The 23,692-nt window shown below is 38.2% G+C and overlaps 1 long non-coding RNA gene across 1 annotated transcript in view; it reads left to right on the top strand.

The window, feature by feature from the left end:
- The first annotated feature begins 1,771 nt into the window (after nt 1-1,771).
- The window catches only part of LOC308060203, a 257,827-nt gene continuing 235,906 nt past the window's right edge, over nt 1,772-23,692 (top strand). Inside the window, exon 1 of the long non-coding RNA XR_013926646.1 lies at nt 1,772-2,782. This is a non-coding gene — a long non-coding RNA (uncharacterized lncRNA). The remainder of the gene's footprint in view (nt 2,783-23,692) is intronic.

Genomic DNA, 23,692 nt, shown 5'->3' with positions numbered 1-23,692 from the left:
TAAAGAAACATTATGTTTGCATCAGGCTTATGCTGTTTAAGTATTGAAACTGTGGCTGAAGTTTAATGGCTCTGTGTGCAGCTCTGATTTTTTTCCTCTCTCTTTGTTGGGTTAATTCAGCTTCAATAACAAGCCTTTTCTGTCCTGCTACCAAATACCTCCAAATGTACAGCAAGGGAAACTGGCATTTCAAATTAAGGGAAACAGTGAACCAAAACAAGAACACAATAAAAGAAAGAGCAGGGTGATACATGTAAATGATGTACTCACTGGGAACTAACAGCAGTAGCTTGCAGTGAAGGGATTTAGCTCTCTGTTAATTCAACTGATAGGAAGACAGGCATATTTGGGAAGAAGCTTGGCCAGGTTCCTTAAGCTCACAAAAGCTTTAGTAGTTACATCATTGGGGGGCTCTGGCATTTTTAAACAACTTGTTACTGTAGTTAGTCTGTTAGAAAGATAAATTTTTCACTTTTGTATGATGGAGATACTCTATCTTCATTGAAATTAATCTTTTAATAACAATCATCTATCAGTTGAAGCCACTTGAAGTATTTTCATTTTAGCAGAATAAAGAGTAAACTTATCTTTCTTTCTGTCATTCTGCTACCAGCGGTCTTGTACAGTTCCTTTAGGAGTCCAGCAGCACAGATTTAGGGTACAAAGTCCGATCAAGGGGGATGCATTTGTTGGCCTGCTTACTGTATGCGAGTTTCTTCTGCATAGTAACTGCTTATGGTACCATACTGGAGAGGGATTAAGATGTTTTATATTCTGTGTGTGCATTGGAGAGGATGTGTTTTACCTAATCTTGTTTAGCCACCATGCAGACAGCTTTGAGGATTTTTTTTTTATCCCAGTATCCTTTAAAACCTGCAGATCTTTGGAAAGGGAAGGTATTTCCATTTCTTTCGTTTGCTTTTCAAAAGTACAGAGCTTGGCCTTTATCTTGAGGAGCAAAGAAGAAAATACTAAGCATGGCGCTTCTGCCTACAGGCTTGGTACTTGTTAAATGTTGTGAGCAATTAAATACAGGTGGGAAAGATTGAACTGCTCTCAGAAATTTGTCTTCATTTTTTGTATGAAAGCAAAATAATGTGTTCTCAAGTTCTTTGATGCTAATTGGATAAAATATAGGTCTACAGATCCAGTGTCCTCGAAAGTATAGCAGATGTTCACTGCTTTGTCTTCAAACAGCCACGTCTGGCTTCTTTTTCAAAGCAACGTCTTAACATTGAAGGACTGACTGCTGCTTTTTTGACTGGGTACTGTGTGCATGCAGAGGTAGAAAGAAGGGAAAGGATGAAAGCAAAATGATCACCTGAAATGATAGGATTAATTTTGAAAGAAGAAATCTGTTGCCAAAGTCTGAGATCTTTTAAAAAACTTCAAATGCACCACAACTACTTGAGCAAGGGAATAATTGCAAGGGTGCCCAAAGGGTTTGCAAGGCTTGAGAGATACCAAGGTAGCAAGTTAAAGAACTTGAAAGTTTGGAAGGATGCTAAAGGGCTAAAGATGCACTAAGCAAAGACAATATAATTATTAGAAAGTAAAAAGGTAACTAGCTTGTCTCTGCTATGTTGCTACTGTCACAGTAGCATTTTTATTATTCTCATCACTTTATTTCATCTGAATGAGTACAGATTAAACTGTTTAACTGCTGGTTTACTTCAATAAAGTTCTTTTACTATGAAGTAATTTACCACTACTATTTAACTGAACACTGAAAAATTAGAAAAAATATTAGAAATAATTAGAAATGATTAGAAAAAGATCAATTCAAGAACCCAAACCCTATTTAACAAGAAATCAGTGAAATCCCTGATAATTTAAGGCTGACATTGTGCCATGCAATAACAGTAGAAGGAGTTACTGCAGGCTAGCGGAACTATGAAAAACCTGTTAAGTGGAAGAACAACATGAGTGAACGAAGAGAGAAAGCCCCAAGCATCCAAAACAGGAGGATCAACAAAGTAGTAGTAGAAGAGGACTACAACCAAGAAGTTCTGTAGCGTTAGAAATGAAGACACAATAAAAAAGAAAGGGTAAGTTAGAGCTGGAAATCACACTCCAGGTCAGTAAATCCAGTTCTATGGCATGACAGTCCTAAATTCTCTCTCATAATAGGTTTAAGCTCTATATCTTTTTGTTGAGTTAGACTTTTCACTCTCATGTTAATTGAGGCTGGTCACACACTGACATAGATGGTACAGACAGATTGTGGTGTATTTATCCTTGAAGACATTCAAAACACAATCAGACAAGGCTCTGGGCAACCTGCTCAAGCTGACCCTGAGCTGAATAGTTGGGTTGGACTGTATGATCTCAAGAGGTTCCTTCTAAACTTTGATTAAAATTTGTTATGCTTTTCTTGTCCTCATTACTCCTACCATTCCAGAACAGTACTGACTCAGTTGAGTTGATGGTTTGTGGTTCCTTTGCTCAGATTATTCTGAAACATCTACTTTTTTTCTGAGTCATATTAATAGAGAGAGAAGAGCACTGCTCACTAGATTTTGTAGTATCTTGTATCTTGTAGTATCCTGTCATATAACATATGCAATGCTAGCTTCATCATTTGGGACTCTCTTCTCTTTTTAATTCCTCTTTCTTACAAATGAATGACCAAAACTGAATCAATGCCAACCCTCACAGCTTAATTTACAATATTCCAAATCCTGCTAAATCCTTTATTGAAATATAATCAGAAATATTCTATGGCATCTCCTTTGTAAAAAAAAAAAAAAAAAAAGAAAAAAAGAAAAAAAAGAAAAAAAGTGTTATTAAAGAGGGACATCTTATCAGCTTGGTACAATCTGTATTTACAAACCCATCTGGCATTTCATTTCATTTATTCTTGTATTTCATCTCATATTCTATTTATTTCTATGTCTTTAATTATTCTTCTTTTCAAATAACATTCTAAACCTTGAATACTATTCAGACAGACCAACATGGCTAGACATGCTACAATGTTGTGACTATATAAAAAAATTGGATCTAATTATTCCTTCCTGTTTTTTCAATGATTTTTTGAGGAGGATGTCTCAGATATTGTGGCAAGGGCAACACAACAATTATTTCTTCCATTCTACACTGGGAAGATCAAAGCCTTCTGGGGTGATGTATACTGGGATTGATGAAATAGTGGCATTAACGACCCCATGGTTCTTATCTTTCCTCAATGAGTTACCATAGGAAGGCATACATATGTTTTTAATGAATTATTGTTAGGGCACAAGTTCCTCCTACATTAGCATTATCTCCTAAGGTATAGGATGGTTTTAAGTGGCATTAAGTGAAAACTATTACCCTGAAAATACTTCAGGGAATGAAAAGTCTCTCCAGTAACTCAACCTAAAGATACAGGTCACTGTATGAACAGTTTTCTACAAACTACAGGTAACCCAGAGATGAGGATTTGAACAGTGCACACATGATTCCTAGGTGCCAACAGGGAAATAAGTTACATACAAACAATGGCACAATTCACATGAACTCATGACAGAAGAAATCCCCAAAGTATTCTGGCCAGAACTTTTATAATGCATACTAGTTCAGGGGTGCAGTCTATCTCCAAGTTGTGGGTCAGCTGTCAGTGATGGCAAAGCTAGGACTTCTCTCCATTAACAAGATGAGTTCAAAAAGTAATGATAGAGGTATAAGCCTAGTTCTTAAGAAAAGAAACTCTGAACACCTATTTTCCTGATTAGCAAAACAGTAAGCTTCTCTTTGTAGGAGACCAAACCAGCCTCAGAAATACATCATGATAATTGCAACAAAGGATGACAGACAAAATAGTGCAGAAATTCAAAGCATATGAAACAGACAATGACTAAGTATGAGAAAGATCAAAATGATTTCTACTTTATGATATTGCAAACACACTCATAAGACAGAATATTACTGAATGAAAAAAAAGCAGAATTTGAACCCACTATGTACAACGGAAAAAGGTAGTGCAAAGAAAGTTTTTGCAGACTGATATTTTATGTTGCTGCTTAGCACCACTTTCTCCTTAGTATTCAGAAATGGACTGTGTGCAATTCCTTTGTCATCCAAAAAGGGCAAGTCAGGTAGGACCCGAGAACTGTAGGAATGAATTAACTTAAAAATTGTCATTGATTTGACCTTGATTTCTGTAAACTCCCATATGCATTTGAACTGCTTTTTTTTTTTTTTCGTCCCACCCCAGTTTGAAGGATCTAACCTGATAGAAAAGCAGTGAGTTGAAATGTCCAGGAGAGAGAAATACAAAGTAGAGAAGACAAGGAAAAACACTGATTGAAAAACACTGGATTACATGCACTGTGCTGAGAAACCTCCTTTCAACATCTATATCTCAAATATGGAGCAGTCTTCAGGGACGTCTACACAAAGGTGAGGAGATTGTAGCTAAGCTTGCCTTGTGCAGAAATCAGCTTTTCTTTTCTTCTTATGCTGTCATAAGATGTTGATACCAAAGGGCTAAACTATTAAGGAAAAAGAAAAGTAGGCAGGATGTTGCCCTGCAGAGAGAGAGCAAATACAGAGCGTAGCTTCTGCCTGACATATGTAAGGAAGTTGGGGTCCTGGCAAGCCAATATACAAAAAAGAATATGCCTTTCTAATTGTATCTTTTGGAAAATGACTTGCTCAGGGACAGTATTATCTTGGCTCCCATTGTAGCCTGTGGTACCCTGATGGAGGAAGAAAGGAACTGTAAGCACAGTGCCTGTCTTTCTCACCCACTTGCACAGGAGGATGGACACAGATAAGGGAATCTGTTCTATCTCCATAAAGATACACAATAATAAATATGGTTTTTTAGCACCTCAAGGCTCTGAATCTCCACAGGTCAGCTCAGGAGAACCATACTCTCATGTTAGAAGAAGCAATTAAATTCATATATATTGAAATGGAAATCACCTTCCTGTTGTAAAAACATGCCTTCCTGGAATTGGCACAGATTTTTGCTCTAGTAGGACAGCAGAAATACATTTAAAATAAAAAGTAATGCCCAAGGAGTGTAAGATTTAAAAAATACTTAGAAGAGAGTTAAGATAGCATATAAATCTGAGCATATTAACTGTAAGGAGGAAGAAATTATCTACCTGAAGAATGGTGAAAAGACCAAGGAAATAGCAGCATTTCTTTAGATTAAAACCAATGGAGGACATTTTGGCTACTCAAGAATAACTCAGTTGGATGATATATTCTGGCAGTGGTGGAAACAGAGATTTATCCTCTATAAATTGGCTTTGATTCCTCTAAAGTCACTGGAGATAATTACACATTTAAATCTACTCAAGTTCTTTCCCCTCAGACACAAGTGTGTTGGGAACTAGGCTCTAGGAAAGGAAGCACTATGCTGCACACATTTCTGGACTAGCAGGTCTGTCAGACACCCTCCAAGGATGCATGCATCACCACATTCACCAGAGAAACATAATTATACAATTATGGTGATAAAAATAACATCAGCACTTGTCCAGAGTAGGATAAAACTATGAAGGATGTTATTCATGCAGAAATTTATGGGGTCCCTGAGTGAATTCAGTCAAAATCTATGCAATAACATAAAAAGCACAGTAATGTTAATAGAATTGCTCTAAGTCCTTTCCATAACAGCTGTCCATTATTCAATGACAATGTAATTTTTCAGCCACTCACCAATTAAAAAAAAATAAAAATAGGATGCGCTCCAGGAGCTTGAGTGTTCAACTGCACATTGATAGTTTAAACTACTTCTTGGAGATGATGAAATCAAGTTCTAGCTACACTGGAAAAATATTTTAATTTAGGTGCTGCAGAAGATGATCTTCATTGTCATATCCATATGACATTATTATATATTCCTATCATAACATATTGTGCTTTAGTTACTGTAAGTCCACTTCAGGGTTAGCTGACATTTTGTGCCACACAGGAATGTGTCAAATATCTACTTGTAAGACTATATGACAGAGAATGACTCTAGCAGGGAGGCATAATTAAGAGTTTAACTTCCATATTTAATCCATCTTCAAAACACACCAAAAGATTATTTTCATATTTTTATCTAGATTAATAACAAGAACATTGAGAACAGTTTGTCAAGAAAATAATATGGTAAAGATTTAGTGGACTGCACTTACAGCCTACTTCTGCAATCAGTGGTTTGTGGAAGATCTGCTGCACCTTTGTGAAGGTCTAGAAATTCAAATGAGATCAAGCAGATCTTTAGGAAAAGGGCTTTATGCAATGTATTGCAAGGAAAGCTTTTATAATCTATAATACTGACTTGCTAATTTGCTGACACCTTTTTCCAAAACTGCTATCTACTTTTGCAGTTTTTTCAGTTCACATCATGTGTGATATCCTTTTGTATAAATGCATTACCCTACACTGAAAAATGTTAACATGGAACTAGCATAATTCTGGGAGAACCTCAGCTTTATGTATTTATAAGGTGTATATATATAACTTCAGTACAACTCAAATGTAGATAACTGAAATATAATTCCATTTGCTGAATCTTTTGTTAAATTATTTTCTTGCTGCCATGTCATGTTTCTCAGAAGTACATGTTTTGCAGACTAATTATTTTAATCTTTTTATTCCATTACAAAGTTTATATCAAGCAACAACATTTTGGTACAACCCTAGCATTGCAACTCAAGAATTTATAGATGTCAAACACTATTTCCCAGACATAAAGGCTAAAAGAATTTTTCTCCAAAAATAATTTTGTCAAATAGTCACACCCAGTTTCATCCCATTCCTCTTGTCCAAATGTATTTTGTGCATATATATGCACAAGGAAAAAAGTGGGTTTTCCATTATTTTTGATTATGCTAGCAAATAATCTTTCCTCTGCATTAATTCTGGAATTGGGGAAAACGGAAAGATGTAGGAAAAGGACTGCTGCATTAGTTAGTTCTGAGGAAAAATGCTGATAGTAACACTCATTGTTTCCTCCATTTGAACTGGTCCTGAAAACAGGACAAAGATTCTTTAGATCTTTGGATTCAAAAGGACTAGCAGATTTCAGATGATGCAGTTATCCTTCCAGTAAAGTTAATGTTGCTGTTTTGATGAGATCTGCAACAAATTGAGACTTTTCCTTACAGTCTCTCTGGAAACTGTGCCATTCAACTCCATTTAATCCCTAGGTCAAGCGATGTAGAATGATTCAATTCCATACTGCTCAACTCTTATTCTGAATCCATCAGGGCAGACAGGCTGTATTCAGTCTGTAAAGAGTCAGGAACACTTCCTGGGACAAGAGCTATCTAATCATTGCTCCTGACAGCAAATGCTTTTCCAGTGTGCACCTAATTCCCACCTCATCCGAAAAGGTCTAAACCTCTTGGAACACCAAACAGTGCTGACCACATCCATACTACATTTACATTATTGACCACAGAGTAGTGGTCAATAGATGAGTTCTTCCAGCAGGAGAAGTGTCTGTTTCACAGAGAAGCAGAATCCAGGTGCAAAGTATTCTGCAGACAGCGTGGATATCAGTGGGACTAAGACCTAGTACCAAAGAGATATACATCATCCTGGCACTGAAGATGCCCATAAGCAATAAAAAAAGGAGTAATAAAAAAAGGAGCCTTATATGTCTCCAGCATTCAAGGATTGCTGCTCAAGGGCTGCTTTTGACTTAATTTGACCTGCAATTGAAGCATTTGCTATGGTATGAACAAATGACTGCTAAGACCAGGTCTGGGGACCAGAGATAGCATGAAACTAATATCCAGTGGCACTCCTTTGTCTAAAAGCTTATTAAAATCTCCTTTCTCCTGAAAACAGATATTGCAATGAGTGATACACCATTAATTAGTACAAAACCACTAAATATCCTGCAATTGAAGGTGTATTTCCAGGCCCAAAAGTCCAGGATGACCAAAGCTTGCACTTAATCCTGCAAATACTTTCAGCCTTCTGTATAACATTGGAGAGTCTGTGTTGCATCACGTGTCATGGAGGTGGAAGTGCCTGAAAAGCATAACTGTCATTGTGTAACTTCATATGTCTTAAAACTGTTGTTCTGTGCTGGATTTTTAAATGGAGAAGCCAGTAGGTTAGGATAGCATAGGGTAGGATAGGGTAGAATAGGATAGGATAGAATAGAATAGAATAGAATAGAAAAGAATAGAATAGAATAGGATAGGGTAGGATAGGATAGGATAGGATAGGATAGGATAGGATAGGATAGGATAGGATAGGATAGAACAGAACAGAACAGAATAGAGCAGAAGAGACTATTTCAGATGGAAGGGACCTACAACAATCATCTAGTCCAACTGCCTGGCCAAAAGTTAAAGCATGTCGTTAAGGGCATTGTCCAAAATGCCTTGTTAACACTGACAGGCTTGGGGCATTGGCCATCTCTCTAGAAAGCCTGTTCCAGTGTTTGACTACCATCTCACTAAAGAAATGTTTCTTAACGCCCAGTCTAAACCTCCCCTGGTGCAGCTTTGAATGATTCCTATGCATCCTATCACTGGATACAGTGAATAATCAGTAGAATAGATGAGGTCCTACCTTTTAGAAAAAGAGACTGAATGTAGACACATCAACTGTGTGTGCAGGCAATCTTTAGTCCCACCAGAATATTTTATTGCACAATTTAGAGAGGACCATATGGTGATATGCAGTAACAGTAATAGACTTCTCCATCCCACACTGACTACGTTATTAGCTTGAAACCTATCTAATATGACTCTAAAAGTTTCCCTTTCAGAGGTGGACTGTCTATGCAAGGTAGGTGGTCACTGGGTTGTGGTTGTCACAGATATATTCCTTTTAGTTCACTTTAAAAATCAGTAATGACCTATAGTTGATGGAGTAACTCAGTGGCAATCTTTTTATTGTCCTGAATGAGTTATTAAACTAGCTATGTTTGGTTTTTTGATTCTCTGATTTCTGAATACAGTAAATTCATTTCACAGTTGTACCAGTCTTAGCAGAACTTTGTTAGTATTTCTTCATGGTTATCAGCAGTTAGTAGCTCCTTTAGCCTATTTCAAGTCTGAGACACGAACACTAACAGGTCTGAGATGTATAAATGCACAGTTAGTGTTATATGAAGAAACGTAGTTTTAGAGCCTGAATTGTTTTGGGTTTTCTTGCGAATAATTTTGAGTTAATTTTTAATGCTTTATAACATTGATTGATATGTGCATATTAATAAGGCTTTTCACAGATTTTATCCTGGACAGAACTTGCTGAAACTTTGCTTTACAACACCTCAAAGCTTCAAGTAAACTTATGTCATACAAACTGTATAAAAATATTCAAAACTTAATGTAATTGCTCAGTTTTGTTTTAGTGCTTCCTCAGGCAAAACTCACTAGCCTACATGCAGAAATGAAATCAATGGGAAAACTGTAGCTGAGATTTGCATGACTCTTAGGAACTAGCACTCTTCAAAGGACAAATCTGTGACACTGCTGGGTTTTGCCCTCTGAAACACTGCATCGTTGCAACCCACTATCAAAATGCTATAATTCAATGTCACCAAGCGATGCCAGAGAGTGAGATATAATTATGCTGAGCCACCTCTAGCTAAGTTTAGAGGCTTCTCATCTGTCTGCAGCCCTCGCTGCTTCAGTATACAAAGCTGCTCTAGTGATATTGGATCACTTGAAACAGGTAATGGAAGCGTAGAATTTCTAAGACTTGAACAATTTTTTCACCAGTGGATCAGTGGATGCATCAAACTTGCTTTTTTTTTTTTTTTTTTTTTTTATAAGTCACTTACCAAAGGCCAGGTCTGGGAGAATAGATAGGGAAACTCTCTATATTTGGGAAGGCATCTTTTGAGGCAAAGCTTTCTTGGTCATAGCGTCCTAGCAGGAGGCCTCTGCATAATTTTATTGTAAACTACCGAAGCAGAGTCTAAAGTTTTTCTGTCTACATCTTCACCAGAGTACTTTGAATGATAAAAAAGAAAAGATCAGTGAAAAAAGATCAACCTGTGCACACTGGCCTCTTGTGCTTCTTAAATAGTTAGTGCTTCTTAAATAGACAGAAGTCTGAGGCAGCAATAGATCAGCCTGTACATACCATACTGTCCTGGTTTCAGCTGGGACAGTTAATTTTCTTAGTAGATGGTACAGTGCTGTGTTTTGGATTTGGTGTGGAACGATGTTGATAGCACACTGATGTTTTTGGTTGTTGCTGGGTAATGTTTGTACTAAGTCAAGGCCCTTGCAATTTCTTGGGCCCTGACAGTGAGAGGGCTGGGGGGGCACAGGAAATTGGGAGGGGACACAGTCAGGACAGCTGACCCAAACTAGTCAAAGAGATATTCCATACCATGGGACATCATGGTGAATATATGTAAGCTATATGTAAGCTGGGGGAAGAAGAAAGAGAGGGAGACATCCAGCATTATGGCATTTGTCTTCCCAAGTAACTATTACACGTGATGGAGCCCTGCTTTCCTGGGGGTGGCTGAACACCTGCCTGCCCATGGGAAGTGGTGAATGAATTCCTTGTTTTGCTTTGCTTGCATGCACAGTTTATTAAACTGTCTTTATCTCAACCCACAAGTTTTCTCACTTTCACTATTCTGACCCTCTCCCCCTTCCCACTGGGGGGGGAGTAATTAGCTGACATGGTGCTTGGTTGCCAGCGGGGGTTAAACCATGACACATACACAAATGTGGTCCTTTAACTGTGTTCTCTGATGATGTTTTTGACTGTTACAAGAAGTTACAGATTACTCATGATTACTGGCCTTGCGGTTGTTGAGGGTATTGGACATCCCACAGAATTTTCTGCAAGATAGTAAGCTTTCATGGCTGAAACTGGAAACCACAAACCAAGTCCGTACTGTTCAGCCAGGCATATTTTTTTTATGCTGGATTATTTTTTTCTGTTTTCCCTTCCCTTCCCTTCCCTTCCCTTCCCTTCCCTTCCCTTCCCTTCCCTTCCCTTCCCTTCCCTTCCCTGCCCTTCCCTGCCCTTCCCTGCCCTGCCCTGCCCTGCCCTCCCCTCCCCTCCCCTCCCCTCCCCTCTGCTCCCCTCCCCCCTAAAAAGAGCAAGAAGAAATTTCTTGAATCATGTATATCACAGTGCTTTCAGTTATTTTACAACATAAAAAGTGAATTATTATAGCAATAGGCAGTTTGGATTTGAAGTTATTTAATAATAAGACAATTTATCAGTTAATATATATATATTCTTAAACAAGCTAACATAGCATATTTAAAATATACATCCAGCTCTTGTTCTGATAAATACAATTACAAATAAATAATAAAACCAAATAAAAATTTTAAAATTTCTCTAGATGAATTATATCTAAATAGAACTAGTATCTGATACAAATCTGGTGTAACACTATTGACTGCTTTTACCTTTGAAAAAACATTGCATAAGAAGTAAATGTTTAAAGCACATATTTATATGTGGTATGTGTGCAACTCAGGTCTGTAGTTGATGCATCTGTAAGACTGGATTCAGAGCTTAAAAGACCCTCCTCTGTTTATGGCCTAAATCATGCACATGGACAAAGAAGGATGATCTGGTTGTGTTTTTTGTCAAATAGGCCACCTCTATGTTTTGCTTCACTCACATCCTGAAAGTTCAGCAAGTCTTTAAATTCCTTGTTTAATTGAGGGCTCTATACCATATGCTCATGAGTCAGTTTCACTCAAAAAAGTGACCAATATTATCTGAATGATAAATGGCTAGAAAACTCTCAAGGAAGACCATTTATCTTTTCAGTTGCTAAGAAGAATCTTTTCAGATAGATACATTCCCAAGATAAACATCTGCACTTTGAAATTTGTTATGCTCATTTCTGTTGATTCTTTTTTCCTATTTTTTACTCCTCTGTTTTTATAAAATTTACAGAAATAAGTCAAAGATGAGGGTCTGACCATGCAATGACAGGACCAGGAATGTATTTTGTTCTATAAGCGAAGTACTTCAAAATACTGTGTTTCATGATTTCGGTAAGATGACACACATGTTTCATAGGGCTTGCAAGTGAATATTCTGAGCAACTTGTGTTTAAAACTGGGACATAAATCTTACAAGATAAAGAATTCAAATAGAATTTCTAAAACTCTCTTGTTGCATTTAGGCATATAATAAAAGGAGATTCCTGTGTAGATTATAATTTATAGTCACAGTACCAAATATAGCATTTCCCTTTTATTCCTTCAGATACAGTTTCACTGAATTTAAATAACTCTAATTGTATTTAATAACATTTTGTCGTATAGGAATAAGTTCATTAAATATATTATAGTCAAATACATATTTTAACTTTTTTTTTTTTTAAAAAAAATAAGTTTCTTTTATTGGAATCAGCTTTACTGGACATTGTACAGTCACCATAATACATCACAGGCATGCAAAACCACCTCAGAGATACATAGCAGTGGGAAAAAAAATTATTAAATCAGCATGGAATTTGACAAAGATCGGGATTAACTTTTTTAAAAAAACAAACAAATACAAATAAATATGAAACTCTTTACCTCTTCCTTTTCATGTTAGCCAAACCATGCTACATAATAAACATTGCTTATATAAGACACACTATGCAGATTCCCATGTTCCTCAGAACCGTTTGAGATAAAGTGTCCTGTGGCTTTCTTCCCAAAAGTATCAGGCTTTATGTCCTGTGACATTTGCCTCTCATTCTTTGTAGCTTCTATGTGGTGTTGAATCCTTGAGCAGTCTTTTCTGTTACTAACACAGATCTCTAAAACATCTTGTATGACTCTGACCTGAACTATGACAGAGGCTTTTGCCAAACATGGGGGTAGAGGGAGAACGGAAGAGGCAAGTAATTGGGGTAAGCGAGACAGTTACTTCGTTCTGAGAACTGCAAGCCCTGTTTTCTGGGATTGTCATTGTTTATTTCACCTACTTATTCAAACATATCAAGAGGCAATCCAAACAATCTGAACTAATCAGAGGCATCTACATGCTCTTAGGTGGCCACAATGGAGGCAGCATTTAAAAAAAATATTCTAGCAAAGAAAGAAAAAAGCAAAATCATGTAAATCTGCTTTTGTGATGGTCATGTAATGTGATGCAGAGAAGAAACATCTGGCCTTTATAAAATATGGTGCTTGAAAATATAAACTTTCTTGCTGAAGTGTGTAGATAAAATACCAGATACCCCCAAAACAGCCTGAGGATTTGGTAGGAAAAAAGGGACCTTTTTTTTTCCACACAACTTTTGCTGAAAATACCTGGAAATTGAAGAATTCTTTTTCTCTTAAGAATCACAATACTAAGTGCAACTTAAATTTAGAAAGAGCACAAGAGCTAGAAAAGTTTTTCCTGAGAACTTTTAAATCTTTGTATTCTGACAGATACTGTTACTTGAATGTTGTAAGTGTATTTGTTTCAGCAGTCCTGTGGTTTGTCTGCTTTAACAAGTTATAGTAGTTACCTTCTGTGAACTCAGTGGCTTTGAGTTTCCTTTGCAGAAGACAGAGAAAAAGTTCCCTATTACCTTTCCATGTGTTCCTGGCCAAGGTGCCAAACTTGCAAAGAGCACAGAACAACTTCATGTGGTACTGGTACTGTTGTTGACCCTTCCTTCCCTCTCTAGATGAGCACTTAAGAAATGAATCCTTGGCTTTGTTTTTCTCTCCAAGAAGTCTACAGTCTCCTGAGCCACTATCACACGCCTTTTGCCTTCACCACGTTAATCTGCATGTAACTGCCTCAGATATCACACTAGGTCTAACACCAGCATAATTATCTCCAGTCCTGCCCTAAGGGCTTTGTTGCATGGGCAACTTAGTGTGTAATACCGCAGGATGTGACAGCACAAACCGCTAAATGCGCTGTACGGTCTCAGTATGGACTTTGCACAGCAAATACTGGACTTTGAAATGTTGACTATTTTGTACGCTATAGTTAGGCACCCTTCTTGACAACACATTGAATCCTAAAAGAAACACCAGAAATGGTTCATGTTGAGAAGCTAAGCGAGGGGTTGAATTGAATATATGTGAACCTATATTTCCTGCAGGAGAGTTCCAGCTGAGTGCTTTGAGTACACCTCCAGATCAGCCCTCAGGCAATAACTTGGGTCCCTCCATACCCAGGTACCTCAGTTCTCTAATGCAGGACCTAAGCCACCAACTTCAAATCCATTTTGTACATTGGATGGTTTGAACCACTGAGCGGAATGCTCTATCCCATGTTTTAATTAAAATCATAGAACCATAGATTCATTTAGGTTGGAAAAGACTTTTGAGAGCATGAAGTCCAACTGTTAACGCAGGACTGCCAAGTCCACCACTAAACCATGTCCCTAAGCACCGCATCGATGCAGTTTTTAAATACTTCCAGAGATGGTGATTCCACCGCCTCCCTGGGCAGTGTGTTTCAATGCTTGACAACTCTTTCAGTGAAGAAATTTTCCCTAACGTCCAATCCAAACCTCCCCTGGTGTAACTTGAGGCCATTTCGTCTTGTCCTGTTTCTAGTTACCTGGAAGAAGAGACCTACCCCCACCTGCCTACACCCTCCTTTCAAGCAGTGTAGAGAGCAATAAGGTCCCACCTGAGTCTCCTCCAGGCTAAAAAACCCCAGTTCCCTCAGCTGCTCCTCATAAGACTTGACTCTAGACCCTTCAACAGCCTTGTTGCCCTTCTCTGGACACGCTCCAGCACCTCAATGTTCCTCTTGCAGTGAGGGGCCCAAAAGTGAACACAGGATTTGAGGTGTGGCCTCACCAGTGCCAAGTACAGGGGCAAAATCACTTCCCTGGTTGTAGTGGCCACACTATTTCTGATGCAAGCCAGGATGCTGTTGGCCTTCTTGGCCACCTGGGCACACTGCTGGCTCATGTTCAGCTGGCTGTCAACCAGCACTCCCTGGTCCTTTTCCTTCAGGCAGCTTTCCAGCCTCTCTTCCCCAAGCCTGTAGCATTGCATGGGGTTGTTGTGACCCAAGTGCAGGACCTGGAGCTTAGGCTTGTTGAATCTCATACAATTGGCCTCGGCCCATCAGTCCAGCTTGTCCAGATCCCTCTGCAGAACCTCCCTACCCTCAAACAGATTAACAAGCCCACCCAACTTGGTGTTGTCTGCAAACTTACTGAGGTGCACTAGATCCCCTTGTCCATATCGTTGATAAAGATATTGAACAGGACTGGCCCCAATACTGAGATCTGGGGAACACCACTTGTGACGGGCCGCCAGCTAGATGTAACTCCATTCACCACCACTCTTTGGGCTCAGCCATCCAGCCAGCTTTTTACCCAGTGTAGAGTACACCCATCCAAGACATGAACAGCCAGTTTCTCCAGGAGTATGTTGTGGGAGATGGTGTCAAAGGCTTTACTAAACTCCAGGTAGAAAATACCCACAGCCTTTCCCTCATGTACTAGGTGGGTCATCTTGTTGTAGATGGAGATCAGGTTAGTCAAGCAGGACCTGCTTTTCATAAACCCATTCTGGCTGAGTCTGATCCCCTGGTTGTTCTGCACATGCCACATGACAGCACTGAGGATGATCTGCTCCATAACCTTCTCTGGCACCAAGGTTAGGCTGACGTTCCTGTAGTTCCCTGGATCCTCCTTCCCACCCTTCTTGTAGATGGGTGCCATACTGGCTAACATCCAGGCTTCTGGGACCTCCCCAGTTTGCCAAGACTGTTGATAAATGATGGAGGGTGGCTTGGAAAGCTCCTCCACCAGCTCCCTCAGTACCCTTGGGTAGATCCATTCCAGGCTCATAAACTTGTTCACATCTAAGTGGAGCACCAGGTCACTAGCTGTTCCTTCCTGGACTGTGGGGACTTTATTCTGTTCCTCCTCATCCCTGCCTTCCAGCTCAGGGGGCTGAGTACCCAGAGGGAAGCTGGTCTTGCTGTTAAAGACTGAGGCAAAGAAAGCATTAACTACCTCAGCCTTTTCTGCATCCTTTGTGGCAATGTTCCCCGCCACATCCAATAAAGGATGAACATTTATCTTTGGCCCTCTTTTTGTTTTTAATGCATCTGTAAAAACATTTTTAATTATCTTTCATGGCAGTGCTCGGCCTGAGTTCTAGCTGGGCTTTTGCCTCTCTAATCTTCACCCTGCATAACCTCATGACATCCTTGTAGTCCTCCAGAGTTGCCTGTCCCTGCTTCCAAAGGTAGGAAGCTCTCTTTTTTTTCCTTGAGTTCCAGACAAAGCTCTCTGTTAATTAGATGAATAAGACAAGACTTCACACTTACCATAGTACATAAGCTGATACCTAGCAGCAGAAACACATCAGAGCATGTCTGGTGAGACACAAACATATCTGTTTGTTGTTCTGAGGGAGCACACTGGAATGCTGCACTGATAAAGGCAGTTTCTAAATATTCTGGTCAATATACTTGGTTGCATGGAAATCTATGTATATGTAACCAAGTCTCAGCTCATGATATTGGAAAGCTAACAGCAACTTTTACTAGCTTTTTAATTGTGATTATCCTCATTGCTCTGCTCACATCATGCAGAAGCTAGGTTCTGATACCATTACTATTTAGTAACAACTTGTTTAAGTATCAGTTGTTAGCTACTTATTCCACAAGTCCTCCTTGGGAACCCCTGAGGAAATTTCAGTAAGTTAATGCTGTCACAAATGACCTGTGGTATACATAGATCACTGGTATCATGTATATACAAGAAGCTAGAACAGCTGACTTCAGAAGATTTCCCATAAATACAGGAGCTACTACCTTGCACAGTGTGAAGTAGGCATCACGTCTCTGTGAATCTCCCATTCTACAGAGGTTCCTGTCACCACTCTGAAATTAAATGTTGTGAAATTTTAAGTGCCTGCTTTTATGAGACTAGCTCTTATAGAGTGACCAGTTAATTTTATTTCCTTTTCACCAAATTAGGGCAGCATATTTTTTCTCCAATGTTTTGGTATCTCCCTGCTTTTTTGCAGGTTGGCAATGAATTGACTTTCTGACAATAAAAGGGGGAGAATTCATCTTCCAAGCTGCCAGACTATATTTTCCTAGGAGACACAAGAATTTCAGTCTTCTATGCCCTGTCCAGTTACATACTAGCGGGAGCTGGTGACCAGCAGAAGCAGCAGAGTAGGAAATAAACTGTGGTTTCCTAAGAGTTTTGAACTTTGCAGCTTCTGCTATGTTAGGGCACTTTCATGAGGCACATGGTAAAGTGAGATTCTAAATTTTGTTAGCATTTTAGTTGTGGCAAACATCCTCTCCAGACAGGATAATCTCCAGTGATGTTTGTGGTCTTGTTGGCTTAGGGACATCTTAAAGACTTTAAAAAGAGTCTTCAGGGTGTAGGCGATCAGTCATTTCTAAAAACTCAGCAGACATTTTGATTTGTCTTGAGACAGGCACTGTAAAATGAAGGCACCCAAAGCTGCAGCCATTTTTTGAATGTAAGCCAAATTTCCATAGGAACAATCTGTTTGTGCTGTATTGTTTTTGCCATGCATTTCCTTACTTGCTATGTATCAGTATTGTTTTTACAGAATTTTACTTCAAAACACCCAGCCACAGTGTCTCTGGAAGACTTCCACTAATATTAGTGATGAAACCACTGAATGATCATGTGGATCAGGTCCTTGGTAAAGAATACAAGTTTTATTGCTGTTCCTAGTCTCTGTTGGAAAGGAAAGATAAGCAATAATTTTGAAACAGGCAAATAAAGTAAGACGAGTGGTTGCTGATATGTCAGAATGTTGAAAAAATAGTCATAGCAAAATAGGTATATTATATAAAGTGTTTCACAGCACCAGGTCACTTACACTTGGCCTGATTAATGTTTTCCCTTCAAACATTTGCATTCGTTTTGAGCTTTTATATGCTCATCAGAATTACTTAAGCTAATCTGCTTGATTGCTGCTGTAGCAGCTCTTGGCTTGACGTCTGCTTAGTTTCAGACTCTGTATTCAACAGGCTGTCTTGTTGCCCTAGCAGTATGACTCACATACAGTACAAGGCAAATGCCAAGGTACTGCCAGTCACAAGAAACTGATAGAAATGGAAGTGAAGTATTTGGTGGTTTCTTTTTCTGACCACAGGGTGTTGATGGAAAGAAACAAGGCAGGACAATCATGCTGCTTTCACATTTTGCTCAAGTGCCAGGAGGCGGTTCTTTCACAGTCACCACAATTGTTCCTGTTTAACATGGAAGCCTTAAGCCAGACATAATTAGACTTATTCTTGACAAATCATTTGTGCAAAGTCTTGACAGGTTGAAAACTGAAACGGTTGTGCTGCATTCTTCAGGGTCTGAAACAGACAGGATTACGAAAAAATGAAAGCAAGTACTGTGAAAGCTATAACTTACAGAAATATGTGTCTAGCGCAAGTACAAAGTCTATGTCATGTTTGATCAAAACAATTAGACAGAATATTGTCTTGTGTTTTGCTGGTGTTATACTACAGTATATTAGTAATATATAAGGGCTGTATATCACTAGATAAATTCTGTGCCAAGCAAGAAGCAAACAAACATACCAAAACATATAATATGCATACATCTGATATTAGTGCAGAGCACGGTCAGTGTGTAAGTGCTACATTTTGAGCTCATCTAACAACTGAAAGCTTTTCATGGTAAGATGAGCTATTCCACTAGAAAAATGAAATGTTGCTTCCAAGTTTACACATCATGATTACTGTTTGATACTTTGTATCCAAACTGTTTTCAACTGGCATTCTAAGATACAGTATGACCAGCATTGGTTTGCTGCTGATATATGGCAGTGTACAGCATTTGTGCTATCCCAGTTGTATTTCCAATAAATTACTATCTTCTGTGGATACACTTAAAACCATATGTGCTAGATGGCCTTAATTCTTGATTAAGGTGTTTTTATTTTTCCTCTCCACACTAGTAAAGAAAAACTCCATGAAACTGTCAGTACACTACTGGAAATAATCACACAATCAGAGAATCATTTAGGTTGGGAAAGACCTTTAATGATTTGCTGCATCTAAGGTATTCATATTCTTCTTATGAAGGCTAGTATTGTCAGTAATAAGACTTGCTTAACATCACCATGGTGAGACAGCACAGGTGTAGAAAGTTTGAAATATTAGCAATTTTTTTAATAACTACATAATGAATAAAAAACCCAAACAACCTAGTTTGCACTCTTGATCTGCAAATATCATGATTTTCATCAAAATGCATAATTGTAGCTATGGTTTAACAGCAGATTTAATGTTATAATGAAGGGTTTTATGAAACATACTACAGGAAGCTCATCCAGTACGTTAGAATGAAGTCATTAAACCAATGCTTTTCAGAATAAGTGTCCAGAATACCTGGTAAAACAGTATTACTGATTATTTTGTGTAGCAATTTTTCATGTTCACAAAATACAATGATTTGTAATGAATATGTTTGGTAAGCTAGTTCTAAAGCATTGTACAAGATCTTTTCTCCCAACATTTTCCAAGGCATTAACAAGAACTCTGTATAACATAAATGCTGGAAAAATATATTCCACAGTCACAGGTGATCTTTCAGCTTTTCTGTGGATGAACAAAATTCTCTTAGAAGCTGTCAGGTTTTACTGTCATGTTCTGCACAGTCAAACAATAAAAAAAGAGAGCAACTCCTTGTAATAAAACAAATAATCAGCTCCAGCTTTCAAGTTGGGCTCAAATTTTGCAATTGCACCATGATGTGGTTCTGTCGTACCATCATATGTGTGTGCAAGAGCAAAACAATACTGACACGGGAAAGCTGGATATATATCTGTTCAAATGCAAGTCATCTACACCATAAACAGCATATATGCATCCAAAAGATCTCAAAAGAAATATTACAAAGGTAAAAATGCATGTGGAAATTCACAGCTCCTACAGATCTTCATGTTCTTTGCTCTTTCACCAACTATTTGGTGAGAGGGAGCATCATTCTTTCTTTTTTACTGTTTTCCTTAACATACTGTATTAGTAATCATATTTCAGAATTACCTCAGGGGTTGATATAATTTCTTGTTCAATACTGAAAAGGGAGTAACTTCTCTATATCTCAGTTCATCATTCTGTTGTCATGTCCTTTCTCAGTTCATTAAGTGGTTAAGAAATCATACTGAGCTGTGCCTGTATACCTTTTATCTCACAGGACTCTGTCTTGCTCTTTAAAATCTGCACTTCTTAAATATAAACTGACCTGATTCTCAGAAGACTATACTTAGTAATAAAAATGTATTTTGTAACCCAAAGTAAAATTATTTCTGCCATATACATTATATTTTTCCCTTCTGCAGCTACACAAGGGCAAAATCATGATTATGGGAGATTTACCATTTAATCTAATGTGCACAGTGTCTCCTGAATTTTACCTTTGACAGTTTGAAAATATATTCTTTTAATTGTGGCTTTACTGTAATCCAAACTTGTTTAAGAGACCAGGATAATTTTGCTAAATATTTTAGACTCGGAACATATCTTTAAATCCTTGTAGCTCACTCAGGAGTGCTTTTGTGTGTGGTACAGAATGGATTAATAAGATGCAGCAAAAGGTAGCAATCAGTGAATTATTTGTGATAATATGTAATTTATTAAAGATTTGCTTACAAGCCACATGTTAAAGAGTGTTAGAACAATCTCTGCTTTATTGTTTTAAGCACTGCTTTTCACTTTGATCGCATGTAGTACCTTTCAGTTTCAGATGAGGTCTTATTTTTGCATAACAAATCCCTCCCAGGTTTTTGCTCTGAATACCTTCTTCTAACTGTACTACATTTCTGAAGTTCAATCCCGTAGACTTTCACTACCTACTCTTCCTAATGTTTGTTAGCATTACTGCTTTAAACATATTGAATTATGGAAACAATGAAAGCAAGTGTGCCTATAGGCAGCTCGGTCATGTGTGTCCATGTGAAAGTTGCCAGCACACTGCCTGGGGAAAAGCAACCTTTCTGCCTTGAGATACCAAGACACGCTGTCAGCGTTTTCTAGGAGAAAATGTGTTTCTGTTTTAAGTGTGAGAATGGAAAGGATAAGAAAAAAAGAAATAATACTGAGCTCTGAGAATAGCATAGGTGTGCATTTGTAAGCAAAGCCCCCGGTAAGTCATTAGATCTCTATCTTTTGAGCCTGTGACAAATACTCCAGCTTTAAAATAACTGAAATATTTTTGTGTCTAATGATTGACACTGTGTCTCAGAGTGTCTGACTATATGGGGGGAGGGGTAAAGGTTGTAAGAATGTTCCTTGAAATGAAAGATAAGAGTAAAATCAAAATGGCATTGGCTGGGATTGCAATTCATAGTCAAATACTGGTTGTACGTGAGGAGTCACTGGCAGTCACACCTCCTTTCTGAAAGACATTGAGTAAATAGGAATAAATAGAATGCATTCTGAATGGAGACATAGATATCCTCTTGGCAGCTGGTAATAGTTATGATTTTCTTACCAGTGTAGCAAAAGCTAAAACTAAATTGCTTGGATCTAACACAAAATTAATTTGAAAGCTACAGTGGGCTTGATAAGTATTATTTTTCAATTGTAATCCAGTATTATAAATTAAAAATATCAACCAAAACTCCTCTCAAAAATAATCAAGCAAAATACACATCCTGCCACAGCCATTGCTGGAAACAAAATATGGTTGTGTTCCAGTATGGTCTAGCACCGACTGCTGCTGCTCTCTGCTGCTGAGCAATGCACCTGTGGATACTTAACAGCAGCACACAAATCCATAGGCTACATCCCCAGTCATATGGTGGTCTGTCCTCCACAGCCAGTGAATTCTCTGTGCTATAAAGCTCCTCTGCCATTAACCTGCTGGCCCTGTGTAACAACAATACAGCAAGAGCAGAATGATTTTCATTCTTTAGAAAGCTGCCTGAAGTCTCATTTCTGTCTTCTATCACAGCTCACTCTAGGTAGCCTGAACTTGCATAAAAGCTTAGCTTAGGCTTTCTGTGATATTAATTCATTGTATTCTCTTTCATTTTTATGAGCCCAGTGTAAAAGAAAAACTTCCTTTAATGTAAAATAATGGTACGGTAAATGTGACCGGAGAAGACTGGAAACAGCAAGAGTGAAAAGGAGTAAAGGAAGTTCTGTTGTTTGAAATACAACCCAGCAATGGGTATATTTAAGCCTAATGTTGCATGAAGACACATCTAATGTTCCTCATATGTAATCTTAGGAAAATAAAGAGATAAATGAATAAGGAGTTGTTATTTATATACTACAGTTGCTAAGGAGAAGGCAAAATTTCAAGAGCAATGTGAACACCTTTGTAAATATGCACAAAATATCCTGAAATGAATTGGGACAACAGGAACAAACTTCTGTTGATTCAAATGGATTTGGTATAAGGCCCTAAACAGAAAACAGGAGTGGGTACTCCATAAAAAAATAGGAGCATGAAACCCCATGTTTGACTGTGGGGGAAAATAGCTGATGGAGCAATTACCTCTGGCATTGCTGGTATTCAGTACTCTACGTAAATGTTGATGGCAGTGTTGGTACATACTGGGTAATCAATAACAGAAGGTATCCACAGGGCAAGCTGGCATGAATGGCAAGACAGCATAATGCAGTACCCAATAGTAAAGGAGACCTGTTGGGAGATATGAGTGCATATGCTGTAAGGAGAGCATTTAGTTTCCAATAAAAACAGAAAAGGAACCATCTCAAATCCAATTCATTGAAAAGACTGAGTGATCAAATCGTCTGTGCACCATGCTGTGACTTGAGCTTCATTGGAGCAAATTCATTTTATTAAAAGTTTTGTTCTACAGTCAATAGAAATGTAAACAGAGGATCTTACCAACATGAGAGTCTCAACAATGCTACAGTACATGAGAAAGGCAGGGAAAGATGCTTCTTATGAGACTACAAATGAAACTCTGAAACTATGAATTATGTTTGGAAAACAAAAAAAAAATTCAGAGGTCTGGGACACTATGGTATGACTAATATCACTGCACAGCCAAGCACCTACATGACAGCCCAGCTATTTCAAGCAGTCTTAGTGTAGAATACATTTGATAATTCAATCCACAAGTTACAACAGCAATGTCTAGGTGACAGAAAGATATACACTGTGATTCACAGAGAGCTCTATTGTCTTCTAACAGAGACAAGCAGCCCAGCCAAACTTCAAAGAAAACCTTTTTCAGCAAAGACAATAGAAAGTTTATGTGAAGAAAGCCTTTTTTAGCAAAGATAATAGAAAAAGTTTATGGGAAGAAAGCAGCTTTAGAAAGAGAAAAAAGTCCACCAGGTAAAAGTGATAATGGTTTAATTTCCAGTTATATATGGAAACCTTTTCATAAATGAATTCATAAATACTAAATGTGAATGTTCTCTCTGGGAGGAGTACTGGTGTTTTGCACACAATACCAAAGTGATTAATTTCTACTAATTTAAAATGTAAAATCTGAAAGAAAGAATGATATGTCGGTGGCCATATATCATGTGTATAATATATATAATCATATATATTTGGGCTGTCTGGGCTCCAGGAGATTCCAGCAGAAGTCTAGTGTCACAGAACTCCTCCCATGATATGCTGGACAAAGGACAGGAAAACCCTGCTCAACACACACAGCAAGAAACTTCGCTACTAGGTATTTGTGGTCCTTCCTCATGCTGCCACCTTATCTGAGCTGGTTCTCTGCCAATTAATTTTCCTGCAACTCTGACACCAAGTCAAACATTAGGAAAGCAAATCATACAGCCGTATCGGTGACAGAAAATGAGACAGAGCAGTGTGTCTTCTGTGTATTCAGTG

This window comes from Falco punctatus (assembly GCF_963210335.1).
Source record: "Falco punctatus genome assembly, chromosome: 3".
Lineage (NCBI taxonomy): Eukaryota > Metazoa > Chordata > Aves > Falconiformes > Falconidae > Falco > Falco punctatus.
The sequence above is the reverse complement of the archived record's forward strand: the minus strand, read 5'-3'. Positions and strand labels throughout refer to the sequence as shown.